Source organism: Jatropha curcas, chromosome 8, assembly GCF_041381405.1.
Source record: "Jatropha curcas cultivar XTBG-Jc1 chromosome 8, XTBG_Jcur_1.0, whole genome shotgun sequence".
NCBI classification, from domain to species: domain Eukaryota; kingdom Viridiplantae; phylum Streptophyta; class Magnoliopsida; order Malpighiales; family Euphorbiaceae; genus Jatropha; species Jatropha curcas.
In genome coordinates this window covers 16820636-16834352 of record NC_143158.1, presented here as the reverse complement: position 1 = coordinate 16834352, position 13717 = coordinate 16820636, and the positions used below count along the sequence as shown (strand labels likewise).

The following is a 13717-nucleotide window of genomic DNA, read 5'->3' as shown; positions in this document are numbered from 1 at the left end:
GTGATCTTTGAGTTGGTTGGTTGAACTAAGATTCTGAAGTTCAATTGGAAGAATTGCAAGGAGTGATTCAAGAGTGTAAACACGTGAGGGAGTGAATTACCATTAACTCAAATCTTCTTGTGTTTTCTTTTGAATACTAACCATGAGTACAGGCAAATCTGGAGATGGTAATGATGGAATTCCAATTAAAGATCCTCAATTAAAAAACTCTTCATGGAAGCAATTCAAGGACAGTTTAGAACCTTCAATAATCTTGTCCAAGACATGAGGGAGGAATTGCAAGAGATAAAAGCTTCACAAAGCTCTAATACAACTAGAACTCGTCCACAAACCAGATTTCAAGACCATGATGTTGAAGAGAGTGAAGAGACCAATCCTAATAAACTTGATGGGGACTTGGGATCAATTAAGATGAGGATTCCAGAATTCAAAGGCAACAACAATGCTGAAGAATATCTTGAATGGGAGAGAAAGGTAGAACAAATCTTTGAATGCCATAACTATTCTCAAGAAAAGAAATCCCATCTTGCTGCTGTTGAATTCAAAGGCTATGCCATGTTTTGGTGGGAACAATTGCTATTGAAAAGAAGAAGGAAAGGATTACGACCCGTACCACCATGGGAGATCATGAAAGAGCTAATGCACTAAAAATTTGTCCCTACTCATTACTTTAGGGATTTACATAACAAATTAGCTAGAATGGTGCAAGGAGGAAGGAGTGTGGAAGAGTACTACAAGGAGATGGAGATTTGCATGGCAAGAGCCAAGATTGAAGAAGAAGAGCAAATCACCATGTCACGATTCCTTGGAGGTCTCAATAAAGACATTGCTGATGCTTTAGAGATGTATAGGTATGAAAACTTGGAGGAGATGGTAGATATGGCCATGAAACTTGAAAGACAGAAAAAGGGAAGATCCAACACCACTAAGTATTCCAACAACACATGGGAATCTAAATGGCCTAAAGAAGGTGAGAAGAAGGAATTTAGAGGTTCTAATTCTCAAAGGACAGATTCAACTTCAAAAGGTAAAGAAGCTGTCCAAACTCCATTTAAAAGCAACAAAGGTACTTCTAACTCTACAACCCCTTCTAGAGAAATTAAATGCTTTAAATGTTTGGGAAAAGGGCATTATGCATCTCAATGTCCTAATAAAAGGGTTATGATTGCTAAAGATGATGGGAATATTAGTTCTGAATCTGAATGTAGTGATTATGATGATATGCCTAAATTACTTGATGATAATGATGATGATGATTCAGAAAATTTGATACTTCCTGAACATGGAGAAGCTTTGGTTGCTAAGCGTGCTTTGAACATGCATGTTAAAAAAGAAAGCCTTGAGCAACGTGAGAATATATTTCACACTAGATGTTTGATTAGTGGGAAAGTGTGTACTCTTATTATTGATGGGGGTAGTTGCACTAATGTTGCTAGTGTAAACATGGTAAACAAACTGAACTTGACTTGTCTCAAGCATCCTAAACCTTATAGGTTGCAATGGTTGAATGATTGTGGGGAAGTGAAAGTGACTAAACAGGTACTTGTGCCATTTTCTATTGGATGGTATGAAGATGAAATTTTGTGTGATATAGTACCTATGCAAGCTGGACATCTATTGTTGGGAAGACCATGGCAATATGATAGAAGAGCACTTCATGATGGATTCCACATCGATATTCTTTGATTCATAAGGGGAAAAAGGTGGCTCTTGTACCTTTATCACCTCAAGAGGTTTATGAAGACCAAAGAAAGATAGTTGAGAAAGAGAGAGAGGTTTCGGCCTTGAGAAAAAAAGAGAGTGAAATTTCGAGAGAACAAAAGAGAGAAGATAGTAAGAATGAGGGAAAAGAGGCCACAAAAATAACAAAACAAATAAATGGCCCAATTGTGAGTGAAAAACAGAGAGTAGAGAAAAAGAAACAGACTTTTTATGCAAGAGTTAGAGAGGTTAAATGTGCTATTGCCTTGGAGAAGCCCATATTGCTTCTAAGGTACAAAGAGGTTTTATTTGCTGAAACTAACACTAACCTTGATAGTTTGCCTTCTATGTTTGTTTCTATGTTGCAGGAATTTGATGATGTCTTTCCTAGTGAACTACCAAGTGGTTTACCACCTTTAAGAGGAATAGAACATCAAATTGACTTCATTCCTGGATCCACCATTCCAAATAGGCCTGCCTATAGAAGCAATCCAATGGAAACAAAGGAGTTGCAAAGGCAAGTTGATGAACTTATGGAGAAAGGTTTGGTGAGAGAAAGCATGAACCCGTGTGCCGTTCCCGTGCTTCTAGTACCTAAAAAGGATGGAACATGGCGCATGTGTGTTGATTGTAGAGCGGTCAACAAAATCACTGTAAAGTATAGACACCCTATCCCTAGACTTGATGATATGTTAGATGAATTGCATGGGGCAACTTACTTTACTAAAATTGATTTAATGAGTGGTTACCATCAAATTAGAATGCAACCAGGTGATGAATGGAAAACTGCTTTTAAAACTAAGTATGGTTTGTATGAATGGTTAGTTATGCCTTTTGGATTATCTAATGCACCTAGTACTTTTATGAGGCTTATGAACCATGTATTACGTGCCTTCTTAGGAAAATTTGTGGTTGTATACTTTGATGATATACTCATCTATAGCAAGTCTCTTAATGATCATATTGAGCATGTTAGGATAGTGTTACAAACTTTAAGGACTAAAAAGTTGTATGCTAAACTTAATAAATGCACATTTTGTATAGATAGACTTGTATTTCTTGGTTTTATTGTGAGTGCACAGGGTATTGAAGTAGATGAGGAGAAAGTAGAAGCTATCAAAGAGTGGCCAACTCCCAAATCAGTTTCTAAAGTTAGGAGCTTTCATGGGTTGGCAAGCTTCTATAGAAGGTTTGTTAAAGATTTCTCTTCAATTGCAGCACCACTAACAGAAATTATCAAAAAGGAAGTTGGGTTCAAGTGGGGAGAAGAGCAACAAAAGGCGTTTGACACACTTAAAGGGAAGTTAACTTCTGCACCTATACTTTCTTTGCCTAATTTTGAGAATACTTTTGAGATTGAGTGTGATGCTTCTGGAGTGGGAATTGGGGCTGTCCTAATGCAAGAAAAGAAGCCAATTGCCTACTTTAGTGAGAAGTTGAATGGAGCACAACTCAACTATTCAACCTATGACAAAGAGCTTTATGCCTTGGTAAGAACTTTACATGTTTGGCAACACTACTTATTACCTAAAGAGTTTGTCATCCATACTGACCATGAGGCCCTAAAACACTTGAAGGGTCAAGGTAAGCTTAATAAAAGGCATGGTAAGTGGGTTGAATTTATTGAACAATTTCCATATGTGATTAAATACAAGCATGGAAAAGATAATGTTGTTGCTGATGCATTGTCAAGAAGATATACTCTAATTACTGCTCTTAGTTCTAAATTACTTGGATTTGAGTATGTTAAGGACTTATATGTGAATGATTCTGACTTTGACAACATATATGTAGCATGTGAGCATGGAGCATTTGATAAGTTCTATAGACATGATGGATATTTGTTTAAAGGTAGCAAACTTTGTGTGCCAAATGTTCTATGCGTGAATTGCTTGTGCTTGAATCTCATAGTGGGGGATTGATGGGACACTTTGGGGTACATAAGACTTATGATATGTTAAATGAACACTTCTATTGGCCTCACATGATTAAAGATGTAGAGAGGGTTTGTAACTCTTGTATTACTTGTAAACAGGCCAAATCTAAGTCTATGCCTCATGGATTATACATGCCTTTACCTGTTCCTAGTTCTCCTTGGATTGATGTATCTATGGACTTTGTACTTGGATTGCCTAGGACTAAACGTGGTAAAGATAGCATATTTGTTATTGTTGATAGATTTAGCAAGATGGCTCATTTCATTCCTTGTCATAAAACTGATGATGCCAATAATATTGCTGAATTATACTTTAAAGAAGTGGTAAGATTGCATGGGGTACCAAGAACTATAGTTTCTGATAGGGATGCAAAGTTCCTTTCACACTTTTGGAGAGTTTTATGGGGAAAGCTTGGAACTAAATTGCTTTATTCTACAACTTGTCATCCACAAACAGATGGACAAACTGAAGTTGTGAATAGAACTTTAGGAACATTGCTTCGTACCATTGTGGGTAAGAACTTGAAAACTTGGGAAGATTGTTTGCCATTCATTGAATTTGCATATAATCGTAGCATACATTCTACCTCAGGTTATAGTCCATTTGAACTTGTTTATGGCTTTAATCCACTAACTGTATTAGATCTTGTTCCTTTACCTTTGAATGAACTTTCTAATCTAGATGGTGAGAAAAAGGCAGAATTGGTGAAGTCTTTACATGAGAAGGCTAGAGCCAACATAGAAAAGAGGAATAAGCAATATGCTAATAAAGCCAACAAGGGCAGGAAAAAGTTGGTGCTTATGCCAGGTGATTGGGTTTGGGTACACTTTCGCAAGGAAAGATTTCCCAACCAAAGGAAGAGTAAGCTAGATGCACGTGGAGATGGTCCATTCCAAGTCTTAGAGCGCATCAATGACAATGCCTATAAGATAGACTTGCCAGGTGAGTATGGTGTTTCTGCAACTTTTAATGTTAGTGATTTGTCTCCCTTTGACATGGATGCAGATTTGAGGACAAATCTTTTTAAAGAAGGGGGGGATGATACGGATCCACTACCACCAACCACCTATGGAGCTCAAGGGAACAAGGACCACAACAATGGCAATCCATTAGCACTTCCTAGTGGACCAATTACAAGGAGCCGCGCAAAGAAGTATGGAGCAACCATGTCCTTACATATTCAAGAACAAGTTACAAAAGAGCTCCATGACCTTGCTTTCAACAAGTGCTATGAAGAACTTGAAGGAACACCTGAGTTTCTCACATTAATAGAAGCACATGTTGAGTGGGAACATGAATTGGTTAGCACGCCCGTGCTAGATGGCACACCCCAGGCCGTGCCCTCATCTGACTTGCTGAGAAAATAACCACCTTGAAGCACCCCCGTGCCAAATAGCACACCCAGGCCGTGCTTCCCTCTGATTCTGAAGCACCCCCGTGCCAAATAGCACACCCTCGCCGTGTTTCCCTCTGACTCTCATGAGGGAACTACTACATTGAAGCACGCCCGTGCCAAATAGCACACCCAGGCCGTGCTTGTCCCTGCCTCTCGTTAAGTTAGTTAGCTTATTTTGAGTTTTTTGCTTTGTTAATGGGTTGGGCCTCCAATATTTCGGCCCCCCTTGATTAATTAGCCTTATTTTGTTTAGATTTAGTCAATCTTTAGTAGATTTGGATTAGATATCCAAATCCTTAAGTTGTTATGATTTTTTTAGTCTTATCCTTAGTTGGTTTAGATTTGCTAAATCCTACTCCTTAGCTAACTCTAAATCCTTTAAGGATCTGGACCTCTTAGATTAGTATAAATAGTTTGTTATTTTGTAAATTATTCAACAATTATTCAATGAATTAAAGACTACTTCTTCATGCTTAGGCGTGTTCATGTTTTTAGAGAGTGTGAGATTGCATTCTTCCAATTGCATCAAGAATCAAGGTAAACTTATCAATTCTTTGTGGCGTTTATCTTATTCTTTTACTCTATTATTGGTGTTCTTGCTTCTTTAAGCTTTGGGTGCCATAGAGGGGAATTTATTCTAGATCTTTGATCTCTTCCAAAACTTGTCATTGAGTTCATGAAATTTATTTTCATTGGGTTCCGCGTCAAAAGCCTTGAGCAATGTGAGAACATATTTCACACTAGAAGTTTGATTAGTGGAAAAGTGTGTACTCTTATTATTGATGGGGGTAGTTGCACTAATGTTGCTAGTGTAAACATGGTAAACAAACTGAACTTAACTTGTCTCAAGCATCCTAAACCTTCCTTATAAATTGCAATGGATGAATGATTGTGGAGAGGTGAAAGTGACTAAACAGGTACTTGTGCCGTTTTCTATTGGATGGTATGAAGATGAAATTTTATGTGATATAGTACCTATGCAAGCTGGACATCTATTGTTGGGAAGACCATGGCAATATGATAGAAGAGCACTTCATGATGGATTTCACAATTGATACTCTTTGGTTCATAAGGGGAAAAAGGTGGTTCTTGTACCATTATCACCTCAAGAAGTATATGAAGATCAAAGAAAGATAGTTGAGAGAGAGAGAGAGAGAGGTTTCGGCCTTGAGAAAACATGAGAGTGAGGTTTCGAAAGAACAAAAGAGAGAAAAGGGCAAGGATGAGGGAAAAGAGGCCACAAAAATAACAAAACAAATAAATGGCCCAATTGTGAGAGAAAAAGAAAGAGAGGAGAAAAAGAAACAGACTTTTTATGCTAGAACTAGGGAGGTTAAATGTGCTATTGCCTTGCAGAAGCCCATATTGCTTCTAAGGTATAAAGAGATTTTATTTGCTGAAACTAATGCTAACCTTGATAGTTTGCCTTCTATGTTTGTTTCTATGTTGCAGGAATTTGATGATGTCTTTCCTAGTGAATTACCTAGTGGATTACCACCTTTAAGGGGAATAGAACATCAAATTGACTTCATTCCTAAATCCACCATTCCAAATAGGCCTGCCTATAGAAGCAATCCAATGGAGACAAAGGAGTTGCAAAGGCAAGTTGATGAACTTATGGAGAAAGATTTGGTGAGAGAAAGCACTAGCCCATGTGATACGGATCAAGGGAGCAAGGTGAAGGATCCTCTAGCTCTACCCGTGGGACCAATCACAAGAGCTCGTGCAACCAAGCTACGAGCAGCCTTGAATGCATTTACTCAAGAACAAATCACATTGGAGCTTCAAGATCATAATTATGCAAGATGTGAGATTGAACTTAAAGAAGCACCAAAGCTTGTTATGGTACTTGAGGCGTGCAAAGAGGCTGCCTGTTGATGAAGTTTACATGATTCTATACTTAGGCAAATTCAGGAGTTGTTATTTTATTATGAGCTTAAGTATGGGTTGTGTAAGGCCTCTGGCCCATTTGTCTTATTTTTGTTTAATTCTTTAGTGGACTTAATTAATTAGTGTAAGGTTGGTTGGGCTTATTTTCCAGAGTTGGGCCAACCCTAGATTAGCTAATGTTTAAGTCAGGCTTGTTTTAATTAATTAGTTTGGACTTGTATTTAATTAAGCCCAATTGGGCCACATTAGGTTTAGGCCTGGGCTAACTTAAGTTAATAGCTAAAGTAGGGTTAGCTTAGGTTATTTATATTGCATTGTAAGAGCTGCACGGCAGCCATCATTAATTTGAATTAAAACCAACGTGTTTTTCTTTGTTCTTCAAGAACAAACCGTGTTCTTCATCCTTGCATGAACAACACCATATCTACCTTAGTAATTAGGCTTGTGAGTTCTACAAGATTAATTGCGCCAAGAATTTCAGAGTTGTTTTCAAGAGTACTTGAAGGTAAGTTTCTGATTCTTGTTCTAAATTCCTTGTTTTTCTCTCTTCGAGAGTACTTGGGGGTTAAAGGGATTGACGGGTACTTCCGTGATTGCATGCTTTCCGCTAGATTACCTTGTTGATTGCAAGAGTACTTGTTAATTAGCTAGGATCATATTATCTGGTATCAGAGCACTGTGGTTGTGGATTTCAATCTATCCTAGGTTAGGGACTTAAAAAAAAAAAAAAAAAAAAAAAAGAAAAGAAGAAGGACTTTTTGTTTATATTTTGCTGCAAATTCGCATTGACAAAAAAAAAAAAAAAAGAGAGAATTATTATTCGTATGACCTGAGAGTTATATGCTAGTAAACTATATGCTTGTATGAAGCACTTGAGAATTGATTTGTGACAACCTGAAATTGTGCACTGAAGTGAATTGATATCCTAGCAATGCTATAGTTACATGTTGTTCTTGGGAAAATTTTCTTGAATACTTGCTTTGATAATTAGATTGATTAGGTCCATAGTTAATTTTGCTTTGTAGTGAATTAACTTCGTTCATCTTGTCTAGAATTGTCTATTTGTTGATTCTAGTAATCTATTATTTGTTTGTGTGGAACAATTAGAGCTGTAGTAATTAGGAAATTGGATTTCACACATCCAGAGAGAAGCACGCCCTTAAGCACGCCCGTGCCCGCTTCTGGAAGTCCAGGCGAAACTGCAGGCTGGAGAAGCACGCCCGTGCTCCCTCTCTAATCAGCCCGTGCAGCTCTCTGGAAGTCTAAGCACGCCCGTGCCAAACCATAGCATGCCCGTGCACGCTTCTGGAAGTCCAGGCGAAACTGCAGGCTGGAGAAGCACGCCCGTGCTCCCTCTCTAATCAGCCCGTGCAGCTCTCTGGAAGTCTAAGCACGCCCATGCCAAACCATAGCATGCCCGTGCACACTTCTGGAAGTCCAGGCGAAACTGCAGGCTGGAGAAGCACGCCCGTGCTCCCTCTCTAATCAGCCCGTGTAGCTCTCTGGAAGTCTAAGCACGCCCGTGCCAAACCATAGCACGCCCGTGCACGCTTCTAGAAGTCCAGGCGAAACTGCATGCTGGAGAAGCACGCCCGTGCTCCCTCTCTAATCAGCCCGTGCACTTCTCTGGAAGTCTAAGCACGCCCGTGCCAAACCATAGCACGCCCGTGCACTCCTCTGGAAGTCCAAAACTTGCCCGTGCCGTTCCAGCACGCCCCTGTTTTGCCTCTTTTCATTGCTAAAGTGTTATTTGCTTGTTCCTTCACTTTAGTTTGTTAACTTCAAGCAATACACCTTCTTGTTCTTGTATTGCCATTCAAAACGTTGTGATTTCTTGTTAGAATTTGTGCATCATTTGATTATATTCTTTGCTTTTCTAACTTTCTCTTGACTTTTGTAGCAACTTTGGGATTCTGAAGTGCAATTATTCAAGTGGAAAGAGTGGTAAAAGGCTTGAGTGAAACCCACATATTGTGAAAAGCCAAAAAAAGAGAGAAACACGTGAGGGAGTGATAAACTAACCATTTCCTTTAGTTCTGTGTTTGCAATCTTGTTTCAGGATGTCTGATTCATCTAAAGACAAGGATAACAACCCTCTCAAGGTTGAAGACCCAAAGCTACAAGCCTTTCTAGATGCTTTCTCTGGAGAGATGGGACGAATCACTAGGCTTATGGAGAGTTTTAATGACAGACTAGAGATTCAAGAACAAAAGACAGAAAGGAATGACCCTAATGCCACGAGGAGGGATGCAACCACTTCCAAAGAGCACACTAGACAACCTTGGCATGAAGAGTATGAAGAAGAGAATGATGAATGGCATAGAGAGCCCCCGTGGGCAAGAGGAGGTAGAAATAACAGAGGAAGAGGAAGAGGGATTGGTAGAGGCCGTGTTTACAGAAATGAAACCTACTTTGGGGAGGATGAAGAAGAGGTTGATACGCCATTAGATGGTAACTTGGGTAACATCAAACTCAAGGTGCCACCTTTCAAAGGCCGAAACAATGCAGACGAGTACTTGGAATGGGAAAGGAAGGTTGAGATGATCTTTGAATGCAATAGGTATACTGAGGAGAAAAAGGTGAAGATTGCAGCCTTAGAATTCCATGATTATGCTTTGTTTTGGTGGGATCAACTTAATCAGAGTAGAAGAAAGGTGGGAAGACGACCTATCCACAATTGGGAGGATATGAAAGAGGTAATGAGAAAACGTTTTCTTCCTGAACATTATTTCAGGGAGTTGCATCAGAAGCTTCATAGACTCATCCAAGGAACCAAATCAGTAGAGGACTACCATAAAGATATGGAGATGTGCATGGCTAGAGCACACATCGAGGAGAATGAGGAGGTGACTATGGCTAGATTCCTAGGTGGCCTTAACAAGGACATAGCTGATGTGATAAGGAACCGGGATCGGAAATCAAAGGAATGAGATGTAAGTTCGCCTCTATGGCACCCCACGTTTATAATGAAACGGAAACACCAATAATCGAGATTAAAACGCTCTATGGCACCCCACGTTTATAATAAAACGGTAACACCAATAATCGAGCAAAGAACAAGATAAACGCCACAAACGAGTTGATAAGTTTACCTTAATTCTTGATGCAATTAGAGGATAGCAAATTCTCACAATCACTCTAATCAAGAAGAACATTCAAGAGCATGAACAATTCTACCTTTGATTTAATTTATGCCAAAAATCTCGTTTTACATCTTAAGGAGGCTATTTATATGCCTTAAACAAACATAACCCTAAAGAAGAACATCTAACTAGGCTGCCCTAGGGCCAAAACACATGGGCTTAACTCTAAAACACAAAATAAAGTCATTTCCAGCCCAAAACAAACAACTTGATATTGGGCAGATTGCATGCATCATAAAACCAACCCAAAACAACTTAAATAAACACTATGAGCCCATATCCCTTACATATTAATTAGACCAAAACAAGAAACAAGGAATAAGAACACATCCAAGCCCACTAGGAAGCACCAATGGATCCATATCATTCCCCCTTTCCTCAAAAAGATTCGTCCTCGAATCTTAGTTAAAAGTTGAGGTATCCTTTTGCTTGCTAGGATCAGTCCACTTCTCCTTAGAATCCATGCCCTTTTCTTTACTCTTCTTCTCCTTTTTAGACCGTATTGAACTCCATTGTTTGCTACAACCTGAATATGCCTTTGCAACACCTTTGTCTCCATTGGATTGCTTCTATTGACTGGTTGATTTGGAATGGTGGAGCCAAGAATGAAATCGATTTGATGTTCTATCCCTCTCAAAGGTGGCAATCCACTAGGCAACTCTTCAAGAAAGACATCAGTGAACTCCTCTTTCTCTCTCTCAAGCAACTTTTTCTGATCAATATTCACTTCTTGAGGTGTCAATGGTGCAAGAACCACCTTTCCACCCTCACATGAAGATTGGGCAATCTCTTCTGGAACCACATGTTCAAAGTCCTGCAAAAGATCAACAAACTCTTCTGGCAAGGATGGGTTAAGATCATTAGTGGCCAAATAAGGTCCCTTACACAAAGGTACAAGTATAGGCTGATTGTGGTACAAAGCATGTGTATCATTACTTGCTCTAGCTATCAAACTCACATTTTTTTCTTTTTCTTTTCCCTCTTTCTTTTTATTTGCACTCAGTATATTTTCACTCATTTTATTTTTACACTCTTTTTCTTTATTTTCAACATGAAGTCTCATACTTTCATTTTTACATTGATCTACATATACTTCCTTTGACCAAACTGGTGTTAGAATGGTCTTCCGCTCTTCCTTTGTGGATGAATATCTATTGAGGTAATCCACATTCTTCCTTCCCTGCACCCTTCCTAACTCATTATTCAAATCCTTAAAGTAACGATCAGGATTATCGACCTTCTTCTCTTCATGAGTTTGAAATCTAGTTGGTGTACCACTAGGTCGAGCTCTTCTTGTATTAGAGCGTTGGGCAGCTTTAAACTCCTGTAACTCCTTTCTCATATCTTGGATGGAATTGTTGAAAGTTCTAAACTGTCCTAGGATTGACTCCATTACAAGTTTCAACTGGGGATCCTCCATTTGACTTCCCTCCCCACTATTATCTCCAAATTTGCCTGCACTCATGGTTAGTGTTCAAAATAGAAATCACAAAAACATTTGAGTCAGTGATAAAGCACTCCCTCACGTGTTTACACTCTTTAATCACTCCATGCAAATCCTCCAATTGTACTTCAGAATTTCAGGCCAACCAATCAATCTCAAAGCACGTTTAGAACACAAGGAAAATAAACCTTAACAAAAGAAACGTAAGCACAATTCTAGAAAGAAAACTCAAACAAAATGAATGGTAGCACAAGAACAAAACAATGTACTACTTGATTATTAATTAGAGTGTTGGAACAAGCAAATACACCCTAACAATATAAATGAAGCAAAGATAGCACACAAACAAGAAATAGAAACTAGAATTTAAAAGACAATTTCTGGATATAATGTATGAATTTAGTTCACTACAAAGCAAACCAAATATGGACCTAATTAATTCTACCCAATCAAAGCAAGCAAACAAAGAAAACCCAAAAAAAAAAAAAAAATTTTAAGGTACTGTAGCACGGATGCTTCTGAGTTCCTGTAGCAAGTTACTGTAGCAGGCGTGCTTGACTTGTATCCTCACTTAACCCACAAATGTGACCCAATTTAGGTAGGGTAAGGCCTTAACAAGGTATAAGTGGATGGTTTGTGTCTCCCAATTTCAATTCAGGTAGGTAATGACTTAATATTTAGGTTGTCCAACAATGACTTTTGTGTTTTCTCAAGATAAGATCCCAAATCAAGTCAAAATGCCTTTAGGTTGTCCAGCAATTGTGTCTTCCAATTTCAATCTAGGTAGATATTGACTTAGTATGTAGGTTGTCCAACAATTTTGTGTCTACCAATTCAACTTAAGTAGGTAATGACCTTAACAATTTCTGACTTATCTTTCTTTAATAATGACCACTTTTTTTTTATGTTGTAAGATCTAATTAATAAGATCTAAGGCTACATTGTCTGGATCTTTTTTTTTTTTTTTTTATCAAGAAACAAGCAAACAACAAGAATAATCAAAGATAGATCTTGAATTAGTCAAAAGGGTAACTAGAAAATGATGCAAACAATAAGAAGATACAAAGAGAAAACTAGATTCAAGAAGATTTAAAGAGAAATTATCTAAATCCAACAAGATCTAAAGAGAAATTGTCTAGATCCAACAAGATCTAAAGAGATAATGTCTAGATCCAACAAGATCTAAAGAAATAATATGTAGATCTCAGAATGAAAAGAAAACACGAAGATAAACAACAATGAATCCAACAACAAGAAAACTCAAATTCCTAACTAAGATAACAGAACTTACCCCAAAACTTTGATTTGGCTCTGATACCAAATGATAAGGAACCGGGATCGGGAATCAAAGGAATGGGATATAAGTTCACCTCTATGGCACCCCACGTTTATAAGGAAACGGAAACACCAATAATCGAGATTAAAACGCTCTATGGCACCCCACGTTTATAAGGAAACGGTAACACCAATAATCGAGCAAAGAACAAGATAAACGCCACAACGAGTTGATAAGTTTACCTTAATTCTTGATGCAATTAGAGGATAGCAAATTCTCACAATCTCTCTAATCAAGAAGAACATGCAAGAGCATGAACAATCTGTCTTTGATTCAAATTATGCCAAAATCCCGTTTTACATCTTAAGGAGGCTATATATATGCCTTAAACAAACATAACCCTAAAGAAGAGCATCTAACTAGGCTGCCCTAGGGCCAAAACACATGGGCTTAACTCTAAAACACAAAATAAAGTCATTTCCAGCCCAAAACAAACAACTTGATATTGGGCAGATTGCATGCATCATAAAACCAACCCAAAACAAATGATCCTAGGACAGTTTAGAACTTTCAACAATTCTGTCCAAGATATGAGAAAGGAGTTGCAGGAGTTTAAAGCTGCCCAATGCTCTAATACAAGAAGAGTTCGACCTAGTGGTACACCAACTAGATTTCAAACTCATGAAGAGAAGGAGGTCGATAATCCTGATCATTACTTTAAGGATTTGAACAATGAGTTAGGAAGGGTGCAGGGAAGGAAGAATGTGGATTACTTCAATAGATATTCATCCACAAAGGAAGAGCAGAAGACCATTCTAACACCAGTTTGGTCAAAGGAAGTATATGTAGATCAATGTAAAAATGAAAGTATGAGACTTCATGTTGTAAAGAAAGAAAAGGAGAGTGAAAATACACAGAGTGCATATAAAA

General features: G+C 38.3%; 1 pseudogene; it reads left to right on the top strand.

Annotated features, from left to right (window-relative positions):
- Nucleotides 1-2048: 2048 nt before the first annotated feature.
- Nucleotides 2049-13717, top strand: part of LOC149494259 (uncharacterized) — a 45288-nt pseudogene continuing 33619 nt past the window's right edge.